The following is a 22,898-nucleotide window of genomic DNA, read 5'->3' on the forward strand; positions in this document are numbered from 1 at the left end:
TGTTGCCCTCCGCAACTTGCGCAGTCACCCCGGTCTTCTTTCTCCGGCCTCCCGGTGTGGAAGACTCCTTCCTCTTCCTCACCGTCCGACTCAGCCTGGATCTCCTCGTTGTGGACCGGGGTTGATTTCGCACCAGCCGTTGGTGTAGGGTTTCCGCCGCTTGGGTAGACATCTCGTGAGCCCTGGCTTCGTCCAAGGCGTTTGCCAGCGTTAGGTTGCTTTTAGACAGCAGCCGCCTCCGCAAACGGATGTCCCTGACCCCGCGGATGAGTTGCTCCAGCAATGCCTCATCCAAGTCTCGGTACTCGCAATGTTTTGAGGCTTTCCTCAGGGCGGCCATGTATGCGTTGATGGACTCGCCCTCTTGCTGTCTGCGCTCCCTGAATTCGAACCGTTGCACATACTTGGACGGCGTTGGTGCATAATGGGCTTTCAATAAAGTCTGCAGAGTTTGCCACGGTACCGACTGTACCGGCGTTGGCTCCGCCAGGGATTCTGCGGTGTCGAAAACTTCTGGACCGCAGTGGCTCAGGAAATACGCTCGTTTCCTGTTGTCTGAAACTCCTTGAAGTTCGTTCGCCTCGAGGAAACACTCGAAATGAGCCATGTATGACCCCCATTTTTCCTTAGCTGGGTCGAATGGCGCTGGCGGTGTGTAGCCGGACATCGCTGCTTTCCGCCCCTTCTTTGCTGGGTTCGCGTCTTCCTGGTGAGTTCAGCTCTTTTCCTGGCGCTCTTAGCCTTGAGATCCCACCTTCGTCGCCAGTGTTAGATTCGGGCAATAACGAGGCAGGAGACCAGGATAGTGACAACAGCTCTTTACTATATGGTGAACCCAGCAGCCAGTGCTGAGAAAAACCTCTCTTTATATACAGTTTAGCCGGAGGCTTCAACCAATCAGCAACATGCTATTTTCCCGCCAAAACTTTTAAAGATACATTACACCAACCAATATCACTTTCTTGTGAGATGGGTAGTTATACAAACATGATAAACAAATGTATAATTAAGGCACTGTAGAAGGAGTCTCTGAAATGAATCTAATGGAGTGCATGGTTCAGTTTTGTGCCTGCAGCAAATAAGTATTAGGGTGGTGTATTCATTGGCTTTCCAGGGACTTCCACAATGGAATTGTTCTCCTGCCCATTTTAGAGTCCCAGGGTTTTCTTGGATGGACAGGTATAGCAAAATCCTCTTTTGATAAATCTATGACAAAGGTATCAAATTCTGGACTATCTAGGATCAAAATTGTCCCTCCTTAACATCTCAGTGCAGGCATTGAGAAGTTCTCCAGAAACGGTTCCCAGCTTTGTAATGAAGGGATGCAGTTCCTGGCCACTAAATTGACTCAGATTATATGCTTTATCTTTAAAAAGGACTTGTCCAATTTTTGAACAAATAGAACAAATGCCATCTAAAATTTACAGCATTGAGTGTGTTAAAAATCAGAAGGAAAGGAACCAATCATCCAGACAAAGGTCTCTGAGTACCTAAGCCCTTACATGTTTAATTCCAATCATTCAGCCATATTTCTGCAGCAGAATTTCCACTTATGTCTTCATCTTAAACAGCCAATTGGTAGGCAGAGTAGTATGTTGAAAATAGTTATTCCTTTTGAATTTGGGCTGAGCAAATTTCCTTCTCTCAGGAGAAGGAAAGAATTTGACATTTAAATAAACATAGCAGTGGTGGAGGAGAAAGAAATGACCAATTCCTGGTCTTGAGTTAAGTATCAAATATTCATTATGAAAAATAGATATTTATCTCGTAAGGAAAAACCTTGAACTTTTCATGTTGGTGATATAACATAGCTAATTTCCGTGCAAAGACTAAGTTAGTTAAAGCACTGGCTCATTTTTATTTGTTTATAAATTGCCTGATTTGAAAACCAATTACTGTACTTTTGACAGAATAATTGGAAATATAGAACTCTGACACTGTAAAGTAGGTAAACAGAGTAACAGAAATCTAAATTAATTTGCTAAGAGGCTCGATTTGTTTGAAGGTTGAAGGTTGCTTCCAACATTTTGAAATTTTGAAGGTTGCTTTCAATATATTTTACAAACAAGGATTCCCTAGAAGTAACCATTATTTGTTGTTCTAGCTATTGCTTGAGCAGCAATTTAACCTTTATCTATCCTGGTTTATACAGCTGAGAGTCAGTGAAACTAATTGCATCAGAAATGGCCACCAAGCTTTTCAACAAATAAAAGCAGCAATTAGACATTGCTGGAATAAAACATATTTTTAGTCTTGTCACACCTCGTGTAAAAACACAATTTAATAACAACGCAGCATAGAAAAATAAATGTCTATCTTACGCTCATAGTTTCTCAAAGTAAAAAGACAAAAGATTTAAGCCCCAAACAACTTAAATACTATAATCTTCATGATGGTGACTTAGACCTCATGATGGTGGCTTAACCTAGTATAGTTATCATTTACAGGACTTATTTTGCTGCACAACTGTGAACAAGCAATCAACAGCAGCAAAGAGATATTGTTGCCATATAGTAGTCACGTATATTTTTGCAGCTTAGAGATGGTACCCTCGTTTATAGCACAACCCCTTAAAAGCTTTCTTCCATATAAAAATAAGCTGACTGCTCAACTGCACTAGTATGTAATGCTAGTTTTGCCATTTATGAAAATCATTTGAGGTCAAGTATACTATTACTGATGCTACTTTTGGCATTTGAGATCATCTATAAAGAAAATGTTTCCATACATACAGGGCTCAGTTCTTTGACTGTGCAATTCCAGCTTTTAAAATATCTGAATTAATAAACCAATTCCCACTTGCTCAAATAATATGCCACTTTGCCTGTGATCCTATGATCCCCCTGGAAGATTATCTTTAAAGGGCCACTAGGATAGCTGAGATCTCCCTCTTCTAAAGAGACAACATGTCAACCACTTAAGATAATTAGTCTTTATAACTTCTCTGAGAAATTGTAGACATCTCTGCAATCTCTTCACTTAGAGATCAGAGTCCAGATGCTGAAGAGGAGGAGAAAAAGACATACACAAGATTAATGATCTACGGGTAGTCCTCGACTTACAAACAGTTCATTTAGTGACCATTCAAAGTTGCGACGGCACTGAAAAATGTGACTTATGACAGTTTTTCACAGCTATGACATTTGCAGCATCTCCATGGTCATGCGATCAAAATTGAATTGCTTGGCAACTGGTTCATATTAATGACTGTTGCTGTGTCCCAGGATCATCTTCTGTGACCTTCTGACAAGCAAAGTCAATTGGGAAGTCAGATTCACTTAACAACTGGGTTTCTAATTTGTCAACTGCAGTGATTCACGTAACTATCTTCAAAGCGCTCCATGGCTTAGGGCCGGGTTATCTACGGGACCGTCTGCTGCCACCGATTGCCTCCCACCGATCCGTGCGCTCTCACAGGGAGGGACTCCTTAGGGTGCCGTCCGCCAGGCAGTGCCGACTGGCGACACCCAGGGGAAGGGCCTTCTCTATGGGGGCTCCCACCCTCTGGAATGAACTTCCCCCAGGACTCCGTCAACTTCCTGACCTTCGAACCTTTCGCCGTGAGCTTAAGACACATCTATTTATCTGCGCAGGACTGGACTAGAATTTTAATTTTAAATTTAGTTTTTAACGGGGTTTTATTATTTTAATTATAATTTTAAATTCAGCCTTATTCAATAAGTTTTTTAATTAGTGTTTTATCTTGTTTTTATATTTGTGTTTTTATCAGGCTGTAAACCGCCCTGAGTCCCTCGGGAGATAGGGCGGTATAAAAATGTGATTAAATAAATAAATAAATAAATAAATAAATAAATAAATAAATAAATAAAATAAACAACAGTGGCAAGAAAGGTCCTAAAATGGGGCAAAATTCACTTAACAAATGTCTCACTTAAGAACAGACATTTTGGGCTCAATAGCGATCATAATTGCTCCTTAGTTAATAGTAGCCAATGCTAGTATTAGAAATCTTTGCTATTTGGGAGAAAAAATCCTTCCAATTGAAAGAGAAACAAGATAAACAGGAAGAAAAGGAAAGAGATGCTGTTACTTTAGCTCTTTTATCCTTTGGATCTTCTGGGTTCCTTTATTAAGTTCCTACCCATTACAAATTCACTTGGAAATAAGATCCATTGAAAGTAAATCTTAGTGCTGAATAAATAGAAATACTGCATTTTTAAAGCCTAGAGATAAAATCTGTTTCTGAGGTTGAATTTTATTCTCTGACTCTCCAATAAAGGAAACCTGTTTCTACCAAAGGCATGCCCAATTCAATACTTTAGTTTCAATGATTTTTAACGGGTAGGTTCCAAATGAATGTCTAATGGATACTTTAACAGGCCATGTCAAAAATTGCAAGTAGTACCTTCAAAATATTACAGTTTTTGTCCTCAACGAATTCACCCACGTATACCTATTTGCAAATTGCTGGGAACAGGGGGTAATGAATTTGTGGCATTGCATATATTGCTGAATTATAACTCCAAGCATATTCTCATGACCAACCATGCTCCTTATGGATGTCAGGAGGTAATGTTCAACAACTGGAATGCTACCAACTGCCTATTGTTATTCTAAATCATAATTATAGATAGAGCTATGGTGGCACAATGGTTAGAGTGCAGAACTGCAGGCTATTTCTGCTGACTGCTGGCTGCCTGCAATTTGGCAGTTCAGATCTCACCAGGCTCAAGGTTGACTCAGTCTTCCAAGGTCAGTAAAATGAGGAGCCAGATTTTGGGGGGCAATATGCTGACTCTGTAAACTGCTTAGAGAGGGTTGTAAAGCCCTGTGAAGTGGTATATAAGTCTAAGTGCTATTGTTAAGTGCTATATCTTGCTTATACCAGGACCTATACATTTGAGACAAGTGGCTATCCAGTCTCTTGTTAAAAACCTTGAATGTTACAGCACCCACAACTTCTGGAGGCAAATTGTTCCACTGGTTAATTGTTCTCACTGTCAGGATATTTCCTTAGTTCTAGGTTGCTTTTCTCCTTGCTTACTTTCCATCCGTTGCTTCCTGTCCTGCCTTCAGGTGCTTTGGAATTATGAATTCCATCATTATTATCCAATTTATGAATTAATGCATGCCCAAATGTGCATTCATCAGAGGCACAATGAAGTCAGCAGATTTTCTGGTAATATAAGCAACAATTAAAAAGAGCAGAAGTTGTAAATATATGATAGATGATGTACAGAGTACCTGAATGTAATTATCCCCAAAATATCCTTATAGTAGAACTTTGACAGACTGCATAGTTCGTGTGTGTGTGTGTGTGTGTGTGTGTGTGTGTGTGTGTCTTGGCATATTCGGGTCTTTTCCCATGTAAGGTTGACAGTATCTTGGTGACGTTTCAACGAGGTCTCACTCATCATCTTCAGGCTGGTGCTTTCGGCTTCGTGCTTGTGCGAGCAAAATGTGGTCGGAGCTGCTGTCTCTCTATAAATACTGATGGGGAGGTGGGGAGTGTTGCTGTAAGTGGGTTGGTTGGCTGTGTGGTTGCATCTTGATTGGTAAATGGAGTGGGTGTTTGCAGATTAAGATTGCAGATACAATAATAATATTTATCTTGTTTTAAATTTTTTTTAAATTTTTATCTGCATTTATATCCCGCCCTTCTCCGAAGACTCAGGGCGGCTTCCACTATGTTAGCAATAGTCTTCATCCTATTTGTATATTTATATACAAAGTCAACTTATTGCCCCCAACAATCTGGGTCCTCATTTTACCTACCTTATAAAGGATGGAAGGCTGAGTCAACCTTGGGCCTGGTGGGACTAGAACCTGCAGTAATTGCAAGCAGCTGTGTTAATAACAGACTGTCTTACCAGTCTGAGCCACAGAGGCCCTAGGTCATACATGCCTAAATCACAACAAAGTTGCTTTTCTATCACCATCATAACTGCAAATGTACACTACAGAGGAATTGATGATGATAATGAAGATAACTACCAAAAGTCCTCACTTTTATGATTTTGTAGGTCTATAAAGCAAAAAGAAAGCTGAAGTAAGATCATAAGCACCGTCACAGTTTCACCTAATGGCCGCTTCATTTAATGATTGAATTGCCAGTTCCAACTGTGGTTGTTAACTAAGGAGTACCCATGTAGCTGAACCAAAGGTTCCAGTGATTTACCTGGCTTTTAGAACAGCCAGTGCTTTTCTTACAATAAAGTATCTAGCTTTGGAGAATACTCTCCTGGGTTCTTTGGCTTTAGAAAGGCTGCAGGCAGTGGCTGTTCTCACTGATGAATAGGAAAGAGGCATACTCTGTGGTTTTTCATACTCACCAGCTGAATTGATTGTCTCCTTCTGGGAATAACACCCTTGCCTGTTTTTACTTTTGAGTATTAAACAAACAATGGGAGGACTGCAAGATGGAGCATATACTCAATAACTTTGGTCCCATGTTCTTTCTTTCCAAGGAAGAAGTGATGAGGAGAATGTTTACATATGACCAGGAATAAAAACAAAAATTCCATAGTGCATACATGTAAAGAAGTCTCTTATCCTTCCAACCTACCCTTAACATACTAGATGTGTCTTCTAATATGTCAGTATGTTCTAGTCCAGGAGTCTCCAACCTTGGCAACTTTAAGACTTGTGAACTTCAGCTCCCAGAATTCCACAGCCAGCTAAGCTGTGGAATTCTGGGAGTTGAAGTCCACAAGTCTTAAAGTTACCATGGTTGGAGATCTCTGGACTAGTCTGCTGTTCTTTTTCAAAACCAGATTTCAAATTGTTTTGATGCCGAGCAAAATGGATACAAACCAAGATCTCTTGCCATGTTCTATCCGAAATTATATGGACAGCTCTGTCATTTTCACTTTCAAATCTTGGCAGAGGGTTTTCCTGAGTCAGTTTCCTATGCATGTTTTAAATCAATGATCATAAACATCCAGAACAAATCCCAGTGATGTTATTTGGCAAATTGCATGAATAATAACATGTTCCTCAATCACAAATTAGATAATTCATGTCATGTCATGTGATAGTATGTGATCCCATCCCATATTTACCATACAAATTTATTTGGCTTGTCTACTCTTAGGTTACTTTTTCTGCTTGTGAATATTTAGCAGTTTTGATATATCTTGGTTTAAATCATCTACAGACGAAAATTTAAATATTATGGGGGGGAAAAGAAAATTAAGAGTAAACATAAAATTGTCATATAGGCTTATTTCTTAATTTTTTTTGTAATGGGTTGTTATATTTTTCTGTATCAAATGCAAACACAATTTGATGGTTAATACTAATAATAATATTTCTTATAATTAGTAGCATAGGAGTGACTAAAGATTTCTTTTCTTCTAAGAAAGGTTTCATGGCTCCTGCTAAATGAAGTAAAACCATTTTTTAATGATATAAATATTTTTATTGGAGATGGGCAAATCGGGATCCATTTAGATTAGACATTTGAAATAATTTGGAAAATCAATTCAGTCTAAATGTTCAAATAATTTAGAAAGTCAATCAAATTTGATTTGGATAGCTGAATATATTGGGACCAATTTCAAAGTGGACTTGGTTAATTCAGATGATTATAATATGTGTTATTTTTTTTTTATTTTTTTTGTTTTACATTTATACCCCGCCCTTCTCCGAAGACTCAGGGCGGCTTACAATGTATGCTAGGAAAGCTTCCCAGCAGAATTGAACTGATTTGGGTAGACATGATTCACTTTGATGAATCAAATCAATCTATTAATTTGATTTGTAGAATCAATTCAGTGCCCTGAATTCATCCAGATCAGTTTATTTATTTTATTTATTTATTTAATTTTGTCATAACAATATACACAAAACACAAAAGATTATATAATATATAAACATATATATGAGGAGAAACAAGGTAGTATAAGCATATATATATATATATAGGGGAAGAAACAATAGGACAGGAACGGTAGGCACGTTTGTGCTCTTATGCATGCCCCTTAGAGTCCTCTTAGGAATGTGGTGAGGTCAACAGTGGATAGATTTTGAATAAAGCTTTTGGGGTTATGAGAAGAGACCACAAAGTCAGGTAATGCATTCCAAGCATAGATAATTCTGTTACAAAAATCGTGTTTTCTGCAATCTAAACTGGAGCGGTTGACATTAAGTTTAAATCTGTTGGTAGCTCTTGTGTTATTGTAGTTGAAACTGAAGTAGTCATTGGCAGGAAGGACATTACAACGGATGATTCTATGAGCTAAACCCAGGTCCTGTCGAAGGCGACAACATTCCAAGTTTTCTAGACCCAGGATATCAAGTCTGGTGGAATAAGGTATTTTATTGGTTACGGAGGAGTGGAGAACTCTTCTCATAAAATACCTTTGGAGATTAGTCCAAAGTTCATTAGTCATACAAGATTAATGTGCAGAAATGAATGATTTGAAGCAATGAATACAATATTAATTATTTTTTTAAACAAGAAGGTGCTTTAAAATGTCAATTAATGCTGTTATTGCTAAGGTTTACTTGATGCCAAAGGTTATGGAAAAGCAAACATTATGTTCTTTGGAGAATTTAAATTTTTGGTTTGTGAGACCAACGTATTTTAATTTATCTGAATAAATGCAACTTTCATTTTATTTTTTTGTTTGTTCACAACATATATGCTATTCCATTTCTGGAAATCCTGAGCAGCTTACAATATTTACAATGTATTAAAAACAAAACGAAATTAATTTAAATGTGAACAGACAATTCAATGCATTTTTCTCGTTGCCAAGTATCTTTCTGAAGCTAATCCCTATTATGTCTAACACAATAATGCAAATTAGATATAAAGTTAGTTTAAAAATGGAGCATAATAAGGATAAGGCAGTTTTATAATTATGAATACTTTGTATTGAAGCCAGAAAATAAAATGCAAGCATAGAATAAGTAGAAAAATTGGGCTGGTTTCTTTTGTTCTATTTATGTTGTCATGTTGCTGCTTTGTTGTTGTCTGCATGTTTACAAGTATTATTGTAAACAATAGCTCAGGAATCATAATTTCCACTGTGAATTTCTTCTGGAACAATGTTATGATGTAATAATAGTAATGATAATGCTACATGAGGGCACACCATGGAAATTAAATGCAATAGCAATGGTACCCTAAGAAGGCAAATTCTTATAAAAGTGAGGTCATTCACAAGCAACAGTGAACCCAGGTCCCTCAACTCCATTCAACTTTTATGTCAATGAATTTGTCCATGCCGTCTCTCAATGTGAATGTCAGTCCCACTAAATGAGAGGCTGATTTATATATTCTTTGTGCTGTTGACCCAGCTATTTTCCTCCTCAGCCAAACTGGATCCTTCCGTAAATGTCAAACAGTGGCTGAACACTGCCAAACTGAGGGGATGGAAATAAATCACTCAAAAACAACGGTATTGGTTTTCACTAAGAGACAATGCAAACCTATGTTTGAAAGCTGTGACATTCAGCAAAGTAAAGATGCTTCTGTTTCTAGACATCCAGTTCCAGGTTAGAACAAATGCTAAGAGGTCACAGCTGAAGTCACCAGAGAAACTCACTAGGTTTACCAGCCTCAATGGTATCTTATTGTTTCCTACAGCCATTGAAGGTTTTGACATCAAGGTTCTGAATCTGCCATGGTTTGGTACAGGGGTGAAATCCAAAATTTTTCCCTACTGGTTCTGTGGGTGTGGCTTGGTGGACATGGCCAGCCCCTGCATTTCCTGCGTCGGATGAGGAGAACACATCTTGATTGAGAGCATTTTAACAAACTGCATCACTGTTTGGTTTGGTGGCTGCAGTGCCTCAAAGAGAAAGTCCATTCAGAGAGTGGTAAGGACAGCTGAGATTATAGGAAACTCATTTCCTGTTATTCAGGCTACTGCTTATGAGCGCTATGAGCTTACAGCTCAAAGCATTGTCAGAGACCCCACACAGCCATTTTACGGTCTGTTTCTGTTGCTCCCCTGTGGGAGGAGGTTTCAAAATATTTCTAGAAGGACTACCAGATTCTAGAACAGCTTTGTTCCCTATGCCATCTGTCGGGTAAACTTGCAAGATTTTTCTCACCATGTACTTGTATACATCTGAACTCGACGGTGTTGTTTCTCCGTGTCATATAATATACGTGGGTATATACATAATTTTGTATCTATCTATCTATCTATCTATCTATCTATCTATCTATCTATCTATCTATCTATCTATTTATTTATTTATTTAGTCATGTTTATGTAGTGTATATTGGAGGTGGAGACCCGCTGAGAGCTATATGCAATGAAATTTTATTTCAATATGTATGCCAATTAGTGTACATTCAAAGTGACAATAAAGTTATTCTAAGTCTTAATGAGAATCTGCCACATCTAGGAATGAATCATTGGCTCAGCTTGCTTTGCCAGTGGTTTGTCCTCTTCCAACTTTTCTGCCTCATCCCTAATATCGCTCAGAACAAACAAGAATCCTTAACTTGGACCTGTAGAATTACAGATGCAAAATTCTCTGAACTAAGAATCTCTTTCATATTCTTTTTATGCTTCCCAATTATCTCTGGAGAATCACCTGTGCTTCAACAGAAGAGCAGTCACACTAGCAAAGATCAATGCTTTATCTTTGATTCTGACTAAGAGGGGATATAGTAACATCCCTTAAGCAGAATGTTTCTGCACCTCTCTTTGCATCTCAGCAATTGAATCAGTAGGTCATGTTTTTTTTCTTTTTCATTTCCTCTGCTGTGCTTGGCATACAAAACCCATACCCCCACATCTTACTCATTGTGCAGGCAGATCTGATTCTTGTCCTTACTGATTTCTCTGCTGCTAGGAATGCAGTGAAGTTTTGCATAATTTCATTTGTTAGTAAAAAATACTTGATTTTGTTCTAATGCACAGAACACCATCCATCCATCCATCCATTCATCCATCCATCCATATAATTATGCTCTGACATCTTTATTAATCAATTTTTACATACATTACTATCTGTCACCTGCTTCCTTTTGTTCACTCTATAGAAATTTATTTTGGATCTCTAGAAAAATTATTTTAAAAAGCAAAAAACCCACATATTAACTATTTTGGGACTGGGGGGATTTTTAGACTCCAGTCTGCTGATAGCTCTTTGGCTTAAGTGTAGGTTTCTGCCCTTCTTTTCAGAGGATCATAGCCACTGAGAAACATGTGATGTTTTTTTTTTCTGATTGCCTAGTAATGTTTTTTTTGGCATATATGTGTGCGTTAAACTCAAGTGTCCTTGTAACATGGTAAGAGTGAGCAATATGGTTCATTTTGGTGAAAATGCTAATGACAATGATAGCAAAAAATGTGGTTCACGATCTTTTTGTTATTCTTGATGCTTGCCTTCTAGTTTGTTACTCGGACACATAACCAAAAAATACAGATTTAATCTAGATGAGACACAATGCCTCTACTATAACAGAATCATAGATTTAATCCTGTTAAATTGCCTATAAATATAATAATAATAATAATAATAATAATAATAATAATATTTTAATTTGTATACCGCCCTTCTCCCGAAGGACTCAGGGCGGTGAACAGGCAGATAAAATATACATACATACAATAATTAAAAACATCCCTTAAAAACTAATTTAAATGCCCAAATGTTAAAAAACACACTTCCCATAAAATCACAGAATTTTAAAACCCATCCAATAAAAATAAGAATCAGGCTAGTCCAGCCATACGGAATAAATAAGTTTTAAGTTCGGCGAAAGGTCCTAAGGTCAGGTAATTGTCAAGTCCGAGGGAAGTTCGTTCCACAGGGTGAGCCCCACAGAGAAGGCCCTCCCCTGGGGCCGCCAGTCGACACTGTTTGGCTGACGGCACCCTGAGGAGTCCCTCTCTGTGGAGCGCGGACGATGGGAGATAGAAGCCGGCAGTAGGCGGTCCCGTAGATAGCCCGGTCCTAAGCCATGGAGCGCTTTAAAGGTGGTAACCAATACCTTGAAGCGCACCCGAAAACAACAGGTAGCCAGTGCAGTCTGAGGATAGGTGTTATATGGGAGCTCGACGCTCCCTCAATAACCCGCGCAGCCGCTTTCTGAACTAGCTGAAGTCTCCGGTGCTCTTCAAGGGAGCCCCATGTAGAGAGCATTGCAGTAGTCCAGGCGAGAGGTAACGAGCATGAGTGACTGTGCATAAGGCATCCCGGTCCAGGAAGGACGCAACTGGCGGATCAGGCGAACCTGGTAAAATGCTCTCCTGGAGACGGTTGCCAAATGGTCTTCAAAGGACAACCGACCATCCAGGAGCACGCCCAAGTTGCGTACCTTCTCCATCGGGGCCAATGATTCACTCCCGACAGACAGCCGCATCTGCAGCTGACTGTACCGAGGTGCCAGCAACTCCAACAGCTCAGGCAGGGCTGTGTCACGCAGCAAGGAGCCAGGTGCGTGATCAACAAGCCCACCTGAGTTCTCGACCCCACTTCACGAAAGGATTCACACCCAGCTATCTGAGGCACAGTGGTTTCCTCGGCTCAGACTCTCTAATAATAACCGCCACCCCTCCACCCCTACCCTGGGCCCTCGGCTGATGGAATGCTCGGAAGCCTGGTGGGCACATCTCCACTAGGGGGACCCCCCCCTCAGGTCTCCGTAATGCCCATAATCCATGGTCCCTTCCTGAATAAGATCTGCAATCAGGGGCTTTATTAACCATGGACCTGGCATTACATAACATCAGCCGGAGGCCCAGGTCCCGATTACTCTGGCCACTCGGGTCACGGGAAATTTCTGGGGGGCCGGAGCACGCAATCGCTCGTAAACAGCGAGGGCGGGCCCCCGAGACCTGATGTGGGCCCCACCCTCCGTCATATCTGCCTCTCCCACTTGTAGTAATAGCTCGACCCTGACAAACTGGAACGACACCCCTCGCCATAACCCCAGGACCTATTAAGTTACCGCCGCGAACACATGGTGGACCTAGCCCCCTCCCTGACGGGTTTTCCCCCCCACCCATCCACCCCCCCGCATTAAAATTCCCATTAAAATTCCCATTAAAACTCCCCTTAAAAAAACGATTAAAACAATTAATTAAAAATCCCCTAAGTCTCCTATTTTTGGCATGCCACCTCTCGGGGTTCCAAAACCCGTCCTCAAGATGGGCCCTCGATAGTGTAGGGGGCCAAACCCGCGAGAGAGGGGAATCTCGCAGGGCAAGAAGGTCGGCCGCTGTAAAAGTCCGCATACTAAGAGTCCGGCAAACAAGCCCATCCTGGACCAGTCAAGATGATAATTGATAATTCCGGCAATTCCGGGTAGGCACAGTTGAGGCATAGTTCTTGGGCGGTAGATGAATAACACCGCCATAATTCAGTCGTTTTCACCAACCCCTCATTCTACAGTCCCGAGGGGTGGTTAAGGAAGGAAGGGGGAAGCTGTTACACTGTTAGGCCAGGGACATCCACCAGGCAAGGCCGCTCAGCCGCTAAGCCATGTCTCTCCCAAAATCCGAGGGGGGGGAGCAGGGTCTTAAAAAGGTCCCCCCCCCAGCAGGCGGTCCATAGACGTCCTTTAGGTGGTAAAAATAATAGAGAGGACGACCACTAGGCCCGAGGACATCCTCCAGATGGTACCAGCAAGGCGTCCATCGGCCCACCTGCACTCTCCAAATAGGCCGCCCAGCCGGCCTGGCCGCTGGAATAGGCCGCTGGAATAGGCCACTGTCCGCTGGGCCGCTGGGCCACACCACCGCTCTGACCCCCAGGCCAGTTCGCGGGCCCAGCGGTCCACCGTCGGGCCAGGCCATCTCCAGACCGGTCAGGCCAGGCCAGGCCAGGCCGCCGCTACCGCCATTGCCGCCACTGAAGATCATACCGCTGGGAGGAGAGAGCTCCAGGCTCCTCCCAAGGGATCGCCGAGCCGGCCGCCACCGCCGCCACCACTGGCGGGAGAACCAGGCCAAGCCGCCATCCCGGCGATGGTCTATTGCTGGTGGAGAGAGCTCGGGGCCTCCCCAAGGCCATGCGAAGCCCAGTCGCCGCCACCGCCCGAAAAATCCGAAATCCGGAATCCCGAAGAGCCCGGCGCGGCAGCCGCCGCTGGAAAACGGGCCGCCATATGGGGCTTTCCCGAGGCCATGCGACGCCGGCTGCCGCCACGCGCCGCGATCAAAGAATCCCGGCCGGCAGCCGGCGCTGGAGAACGCCGGGCCATCGCCGCTGGGGAGAGCGCCTGGGCTCCTCCTGAAGCAGCCCGGAGCCGCCCAGCCCCACTCTACCCCTTCCCTGACGACGCACACTGCCCTCTACCCGGGCGGGGGGTCCAAGTTCCTAAAACGACCCCCCCAAACCCGGTCAGGTCCGGAGAAGGCCCGTCGCCGCATCTCCCGTTCAGCGGCGCGGCGCCATCTTGGACATGCGTATAGAGAAAAAAAAAAAAAAAAATACATCCTCTCTTAGGATTCTTTTCATGTAAGTCTCCATCACCCCAATCACAGACTGATTATAGATTGTTTTATAACTTGCTAGCTTTTATCAACAACCTCTTTGTTTTCCTTCCTTCAACTTGGTAGCTTTTGTGAGCTTTATATTTTTCCATGTTGACTATTATAAAAGATGAAAAAAAAATTTAAAGTGCAAAATAGCATTAAAATGGTATACTGCCTTCTTATTCACCCTCATTATTTGTGAATTCCAGATAACAATTTATTAAAAGAAAATGACTGGCAAAAATGTATTTTCTACATGTGTCAAAGCCCATTCACAATACACAGAAAACATTGCAAAATGTCATTCTCCAAACAGAACTGTGCAAAAAAATCCTTTAAAAAAAAGCCATGGATGCATAAAAGCTCTTACTGTATATAAAAAGGTCTGCTCCATATTTACCAACAGCTAATAGAGGAAGCCAAGTTGATGGAACTAACCACCTTTTTAGTAAACCTTTAATGGACCATTAGGAAGAGAAATGTCCATCGAATCCAAATCTCCATTTCATCTGAATTCATCTGAATTCATATATTTTATAGAATACATTCCGTTTGCATCATTATGTAACTGCTGTTTAGATTTGATTGATTTGACATTATTGACATATGACATAAATAGATGGAAATAATGTAAATTATATCAATTAAGCAGATTGCTTCAGAAAGAACAACTTAATTTTTGGTTTAGGGTGGAAGTAAAATTTTGTCTGTACCAACCAAGTCTTTTAAGTGGAATTAAGCCCTTGCTTTCACTCTACTGATTGTTTCAAACATCTGAATCCTGACATTATATTGATTGATCATCTGAATTTTGTTGCTATCTTGTCATGTAAGAAAAAATGGATTGAAATTTGACAAATACATGCTGGACTTAACTATGCAAAAACAAATAATGATGAAGTATCAAGACTTTGGGGTAGAAAATTTCCCATCAGCTTAAGGAAAGTTGACAGAAAATATTTTCTCTCTTTTTCTTTCTTTCGGATGACTCAGATGCTGAATTCAGGAAGGGCCGCCCTGTAAGCTTTCCCATTTCACTTTCTGTTTCTGTATCTTAATATTCAGAAATTAAGATGAAGTGTTTTTCTCTCCTGATTCTTATTCCCATAGCAGGAGCACAGAGATCTCTTAAATAGAAATATTTGTCCCCGGAGACGACTTCCGGTATCCAGTGGCAACGGACGTCTGGAAGGTTTCTCCTGCCTCCAGCGCCCGAATCCGGCCGCCGCCGAGGCCCTCAGGGGCCAGGTGTTCCGAAAAGGACACCTGCCGTACGGACGGCTCGCCAGGGGTCTCCCAGCCGACATACAGGACTGTGGGGACCGATGCTGGCGCGTCCTAGGCTCGGCGGGGTTCGGAGGCCACAGGCCGCGGCCATTATTTTGGTCGTCGCCTGGGCCGCTGTGCCCGGTGACACCGGGGCATTGGATTTATAACTGCAGCAGCCTGGTGGTGAACAGGGCACGGAGTAGAATTGAGGAGGAGAAGGAAGGAATATCGGTGGCGTGGTGGAGTGCTCCGGTCGGGGGTTTTCTCTCCCCTGCGGTTGGAAGGAGCACGAGTTATTTTGGAGAGAGAGAACTTAAAATAAGAAGATTACGGTTTTGTGGAGCTCTGGAGAAGAGGTGATGGAGAAATTTAGGAGGGAAGGTTTGAGGCCCCCTCCTTCTGGGGAACAGTGGTGGCGTCCAGCTTCCGCCTTCACTATGAGAATTTTGATGACATCACTTCCCTTGGTTTCCTGGTTGACTAACTGTACTCTGGACTCGTTGCTCCTGTGAGTGCCCCTGGTGGATCCGGAGGAAATTACAAGGATACTGTGCTTGCCTGAGGATTTTGATTCTTTTTTTTCAAATGGCAAGGTCAGAGACCAACTGCTGGAGAGATGGAGAATTCTGGAAAAGTTATCCAATATGGACAAGAAACTGGATGATTTGCAAAGAGGCCAAACGGAAATAAGAGAAGAAATTGTGACTATCCAAAAGGATTTAAAGGATACTCAACAAGTCTCAGCAGAAAACAAGCAGAAAGTGGAAGGTCTGGAGGGTGAAATGCGGGCAGTGCAGAAAGAGAGGAGACGACAGGCAATGCTGTGCTTGGACTACAGATGGATAAAATGTCTTATTTCCTTAGGTTCCAAAATTTGGAAGAAGTGGACCAAGAAGACTTGAGAGATGTTGTGACTAAATTGTTGGGAGAATTTCTTGGGAGAAGTGTTGATTTCATGAATTGGGATGTGGATCGAGTTTATAGAGTTAATTCGCAATATGCGCATGCAGTTCCCAGAGAGGTTCATGTCAAATTTGTGAGAAGAGAGGCGAGAGATGAAATTCTTAGAAAACATAGGAGTGGGGCACTGATTTACAGGGGCAGGGAGATAGCCATTCTGAGGCAGATTCCCAGACAGGTGCGTGAAAAAGAAAGAAATATTATTTTTGTCAAGCAAATTGTACCAGAAGGAGTGGGCTTCAGATGGCTGATGCCAGAGGATTGATGATTTTCCGGGAGGGCATTACGAAAAAATCAGTACAATTGGAGGCTACGGCCTATGTGGAGGAACACAAAGCCTTCCTGGAATCAGATGACCCAGGAATTGAAGAAGGGGAGGTTATAGATCATGGGGCTGAAGCGGCTGCCGCTGTTGCGGCCCTGGAGTTGGGTCAGGCTGAACCCAGAGTTCTGAGATCCAAAACTAGGAAGTGATAAAGATATTTGGGATTGTGTTGGTTTTCCTTATTCTCTTTTGTACGATATTCTGTTTATTCTTGACTCTTCTTTATTACGTATTTAAAATTTGCAAACTTTGCTACTTCGTGTCACCTGCTTGCCTTATGGCTGTTGTATGTGTTAAAAAATTTGAGTAAAATTCTTATTTTAGATAAGAAAAATGAAAATTTACCATACCTGATATGTATTTGTATAAACCTTTTTTGACTAATAAAAACTTTTTGAACAAAAAAAAGAAATATTTGTCCCCTTTCTAAAAACACAACTTGCACAATGTGTAGCATCAAAACTGGACAATTGCACATATTATGCTAATAAAATGAGAAGTTTTACTCTAGTTGCTGGTTTCAAAACCAATTGGAATTGATATTCTAAAGATAACAATGGTTCGATTTATCACAAATGAGCAAAAGACCCATGAAAACCAACCAATCAATCAACCTCCCCTTCCCTCCTTTTTCCCTCCTTTCCCTTTCCTCTCCCCATCCTCTCCCAGTCCTGTTCCTCTCCTCCCCTCCCCTTCTGTCTCCCCCTCTTCTCCCCTCCCTCCCCTCTCCTCTCCTCCCCTCTCCTCTCCTAAAGACAACAGGAGAATGTTCAGAAACATATTAATCTTAATGACCCAGCACTGGAACTGAAATCAAGGTTATCACTTGATGGTACAAATACAACCTATTGCTAAGGGTTATGATTAGGATTTGACCTATTCTGGTTTGACTCTAGGAAATGATGAAAAATATATTACATAAGAATATGTAGGGATATTAAAAAAAAGCCCCTTCTGAATACTAGAAAATTTAGAATTTTCAAATTTTTATAACTTACAGTACGAAATGTACATAAATGTGTGCAAATCATATTACTAGAGATATGAATGCACAACTGTATCTTTACAGTGAAAATCTGTACTCCGGGCTCCTGCTTTTTTAAGAAGTAGAAGGAGAGAGGAGAGGAAAAACATCACATTAAAGTGGAAATCATGTGCAGACTGATGTTAGTTCTACATTGTGATGGTTGGGGAGGGAGAGAGGACAGGGGGAAACGCTAACAAAAGTAGCCTAAGTGTATTTGCTGGCTTTTGTCACTGTGGCTTTTTCAAGTACTAAATGAAAAATGTGCATGCAGAGAGTGTTGATTAGAAAAGCAGAAAGTACACGAGCTAGGTCAGAGTCTTTCTGAGGATATGCAAAGGCTTGAAAAGCAAATCAGAAACAGGAAGTCTGGCTCATCCTTATGTTTACCTAAGATAAAGGAAAAGGATTGAGTAGAGGGTTGAGGAGGTTCCATTTCAAAAGCCAGCTTGCTGCATCTGTATTCTGAATGGAACCGCAACAGAATGTGACCAAATGTTGAAAGGGACTTGTTGAGATACCCACCCTATGACATAGTCTCTGCCACACGCTTATCTGTACAAGGGAAGCAACATTTGCCTACAGATTCAAGGAAGAATTGCTAAGGATGCGCTAAGCATTCATATATAATCAAACTATGTTTTTTTTTCTAAAATATCTGGATTAAACACCGGTACAATATTCAGGTTGACGAGAAACATGTTTGTTGGATTCCTTTCAGAGGGGTGTTCTTAGTCTACTTTTTTAATTGGAGCTGCAATGCACAAGCAAAAGTATAGATGTCAATCTCAAAACATAACAGGTGTTAATGAAAATACTTATTAAAGTATTGGTCCAGCTCTATGATTCTAGCAATGGAATGGATATTAATGGAATTTTTAAGATCCGACTTGTTCTCCTCTTAAGATCAATGAAATGATTAGCGCTGAATTAAATTAAATTAAATTAAACATCAAGTAAAGGTGTAGAAATATGGACTTGATTGGTTGCTGTGTAAATTTCATTATATTTTCTTAGTACTGTGGTTTGGAGAAAAGGACATGTAAACATTCCTCCTATGTAACCCAATCCCAGTCCCATTCCCATAACTGCTACTTGCCTTTTATGGATGGTAAAGTTAAATAAGCAAGGATTCATCATATACTTAATGATATGTTTAGATTATTCTCTAAATCTAACTCATTGTTTTTTATTATTGCAGTATGACCAGTTTGGAAATTTAGAAAAGTGAATGGGGCTAATGAAATATTCAATCTGATATTTAGTTACTAAAAGCTGAGCCAATATATAAAGATGAATTTGGTTAGGTATTTTGTCTCTTAATGAAACTGCTACCTGTGCTCATAGTCACATTTCACATGCTACTGTATGTCTTCTGGGGACAACTCCTTAAAATTGAACATCTGATAATCTGAAATTATGTTTCCATATATAGGTAGCCTCAGTTTAGGACAATTGAGCCCAGCATTTCTGTTCTTAAGCAATACAGTTAGTTAAGCAAGTTTTTTGCTATTTTATGACTTTTTTGCCACAGGTGTTAATCATTAGCTGAATCACTACCGTTGCTAAGTTAGTAACAGTGTTATTAAGTGAATCTGGCTTCCCCATTGATTTGCTTCTAGGAGGTCATAACATGACCCAGTGGTGGGTTTCAAAATTTTTTACTACTAGTTCTGTGGGTATGGCTTCGTGGGCGTGGCAGAGGAAGGATACTATAATATCTCCATTCCCTCCCCAGTTCAGGGGAAGGTAACTGCAAAATCCCCATTTCCTCCCGATCAGCTGGGACTTGGGAGGAGGAGAATAGATGGGGGCGGGGTCAGTCAGAATTTTTACTACCAGTTCTCCGAACTACTCAAAATTTCTGCTACTGGTTCTCCCGAACTAGTCAGAGCCTGCTGAAACCCACCTCTGACATGACCCCGAGACACTGCAACCATCATAAATATGAGCCAGTTGCCAAAAGTCAGAATTTTGGCTAAGTGATTCTGCAGTGTGAAAAGCAGTCATAAGTCACAGCTTTCAGTGCCATTGTAACTTTGGACAGTCACTGAACGAATGGTTGTAAGTCAAGGATGACCTGTATCTAAAACTGGTATCTAAATGGGTCAAAATAATTTTCTAGTCCAGAACTGGGGCCTCACACTCAAAGTAACTAGTTTAAATAGCATCTGCAAAAAAATAGCATCTGCAAAAAAAAAAAAAAGCAGCTGTAGATTTGAAGGATACTTTTGCTATTAAAGAATTACACATTTATAAAGCGCAAGGTGTCCTTGGTTAATGACCACTCATTCAGTGACTGTTCAACGTTATGATGGTGGGTGAACAAGTGGTAGTTGCCATGATCCTTGAAGTTCCACTATCCCAGGCCCCCTGTGGCCATGCAATCACCATCTGAGCACTTGGCAATCGGCTCACAATTACAAAAGTTGCAGCATCCTAAAATCATGTGATCATCATTTACAATCTTCTGGGCCAGCTTACCAAAATCAAAGTCAATAGGAAAACCAGCAAGGGAGGTTGTAAATCACTTCAGTAAATCCCCCCCTTCCCACCCCCCCAGCAGTAGCCATCTGACGTCTAGTTGCACTCACCCCACACTGGTCCCTTGTGCTCCTCTCTCAGCCAGCAGTAGCCACTTATCTGCCTGTCCATCTCCTGCCTAAGGCTAGCAACTTTCTGCAGGCTTGCCCACTGGTTTTGCTTGTGGGAAGCCAGTAGGAAGTTGAGTATAATGTAATCATCTGCATGGGTGATAGAGGGAGCTTCGCGTAGCTCCCGTTTAACACCACTCCTGCGCAGACTGCACTGGCTACCTGTGGCCTTTTGGGTGCATTTTAAGGTTTTGGTTACTACCTTTAAAGCGCTCCATGGCTTAGGGCCTGGGTACTTACGGGACCGCCTGCTGTTACCTCATGCCTCCCACCGACCCGTACGCTCTCACAGAGAGGGACTTCTCAGGGTGCCGTCCGCCAAGCAATGTCGGCTGGTGGCCCCCAGGGGAAGATCCTTCTCTGTGGGGGCTCCCACCCTCTGGAACGAACTTCCCCCGGGTTTACGCCAAATACCTGACCTTCAGACCTTCCGCCACGAATTGAAAACACATCTATTTATTCGCGCAGGGCTGGCTTAAATTTTATTGGTTTTAAATTTTCTATTATTAATTTTAAGGGGTTTTTTAGTTTTATATATTTTAAAGTTTTTAGGCCAACTATATAATAAGTTTTTTAATCTGTATTTTAATTGTATATTGTACCGTTTGTTTTACCTTGGCTGTACACCGCCCTGAGTCCTTCGGGAAAAGGGCGGTATAAAAATCGAATAAATAATAATAATAATAATAATCTCATAGAGCTGTTTAATGACTTGTGAACCTTGCTTAACAATGGCAATGGAGACTGCTAGGATTGCTATCTCCTAAGTAATGCAATCAAATGATGTTTTACTTTAAAACCACCTTGCTTAGCAATGCAAATCTGTTGCATTACCATTGTAATGGTAGGACTACCTGTGTATATGGAGCAGATGAATGTCAGGTGGATATATTTCTTCTTGTTCTTTGTCTCATCATAAAAACATGGTTTATGAAACACTCACCTTTGCTCTCATAAGGTTGAATCTTATTCCGCCAACAGCACCCACTCATTTTGTGGTGTGTCTATATTTCAGCCATGCTTTCATCTCCAATTTCTTTTTGCTTGCAAGGATACAGTGAATGTAGTAGCAAATCTTAGGGAAAAAAAGTTTGTATAAATATTTATCTAGAAAACTTTGAAAACTGCATTATAAATTTATCCAGAAATTGTTAGGATAGAAGCTCTTAGGTATTTGCCCAGAGGTTGTTATAGACTTCTCTTCCCATTTTGTGGTAACAATATGCTTTGCAAACCATATATAGCTATTTATTTAAAGAAACATAATCTATTTTACTATGCATTTATTCTCTGTAAGATATATTCTTTACATCTCCAACTCTTCAAAAAGAATCTTGACTAGACCAACTTATGTCTATCAGTTCATACTTTGCTAATAACCTTTCATTGATAAAACCACTAATATTGCCATTAATTTTAATTTTTTAATTGAATCCATTCATATCTTGTTTATTTCAAAAACAGATAGAACATTAGTTCACACTTGAAGGGATCATACCTGGATTATGCTAATAGTTGATTAGTAGGCTTTTCTAACTATGATGTCCTTGTACTGGTTCATATCCAGAAGAATCTGCTCCTACATCTATTGGATATAGTCCTATTTCTTTATTTTTTCCTACCTCAATTTTGGCTAAATATTTAGAAGCTGTATGCATTTAAATGGCTTATGCTGACTTTTCAGGCCATGCATAGAAGACCAACTGGCCTATTTGAACAACTTGATTCCAATTCATTTTTCCTATGTGTTCAACTTGATTGTGTGATAGTTTTTTCCTCGTTTTCAAATGGCCCCTTACAGTGTATGACTTTTCCCACTTAACTTACTGGAATCCATTCTCCCTTGAATTTCATTTAATTTAAAGAAGTCAAGTTAAAAATGCTTCTTTATGCAAGACTTTTATGAAACTGTAAGAACCTTCTTTCTCAATTTTCACTAGAGATTTATATTTTGGTTGTGCACTGTTAGAAATGCCATAGAAATGGTGGTAGACTTTAGAAGAAACCCTTCTATACAGTACTTCCACCTCTCACAATACCAGACAAGACAGTATCAACAGTAGAGACCTTCAAATTTCTAGGTTCTACTATATCACAAGATCTAAAATGGACAGCTAACATCAAAAATGTCATCAAAAAAGCACAACAAATAATTTTCTTTCTGTGCCAACTCAGAAAGCTCAAACTGCCCAAGGAGCTGCTGATCCAGTTCTACAGAGGAATTATTGAGTCTTGTCATCTGCACCTCTATAACT

The 22,898-nt window shown here is 40.9% G+C and overlaps 1 protein-coding gene across 1 annotated transcript in view; it reads left to right on the forward strand.

The window, feature by feature from the left end:
• Positions 1-22,898, forward strand: part of TCERG1L (transcription elongation regulator 1 like) — a 228,374-nt gene that overhangs the window by 121,258 nt on the left and 84,218 nt on the right. The gene's annotated exons all lie outside the window — the stretch shown is intronic.

Source organism: Ahaetulla prasina, chromosome 6 (assembly GCF_028640845.1).
Source record: "Ahaetulla prasina isolate Xishuangbanna chromosome 6, ASM2864084v1, whole genome shotgun sequence".
Taxonomy (NCBI): Eukaryota; Metazoa; Chordata; class Lepidosauria; order Squamata; family Colubridae; genus Ahaetulla; species Ahaetulla prasina.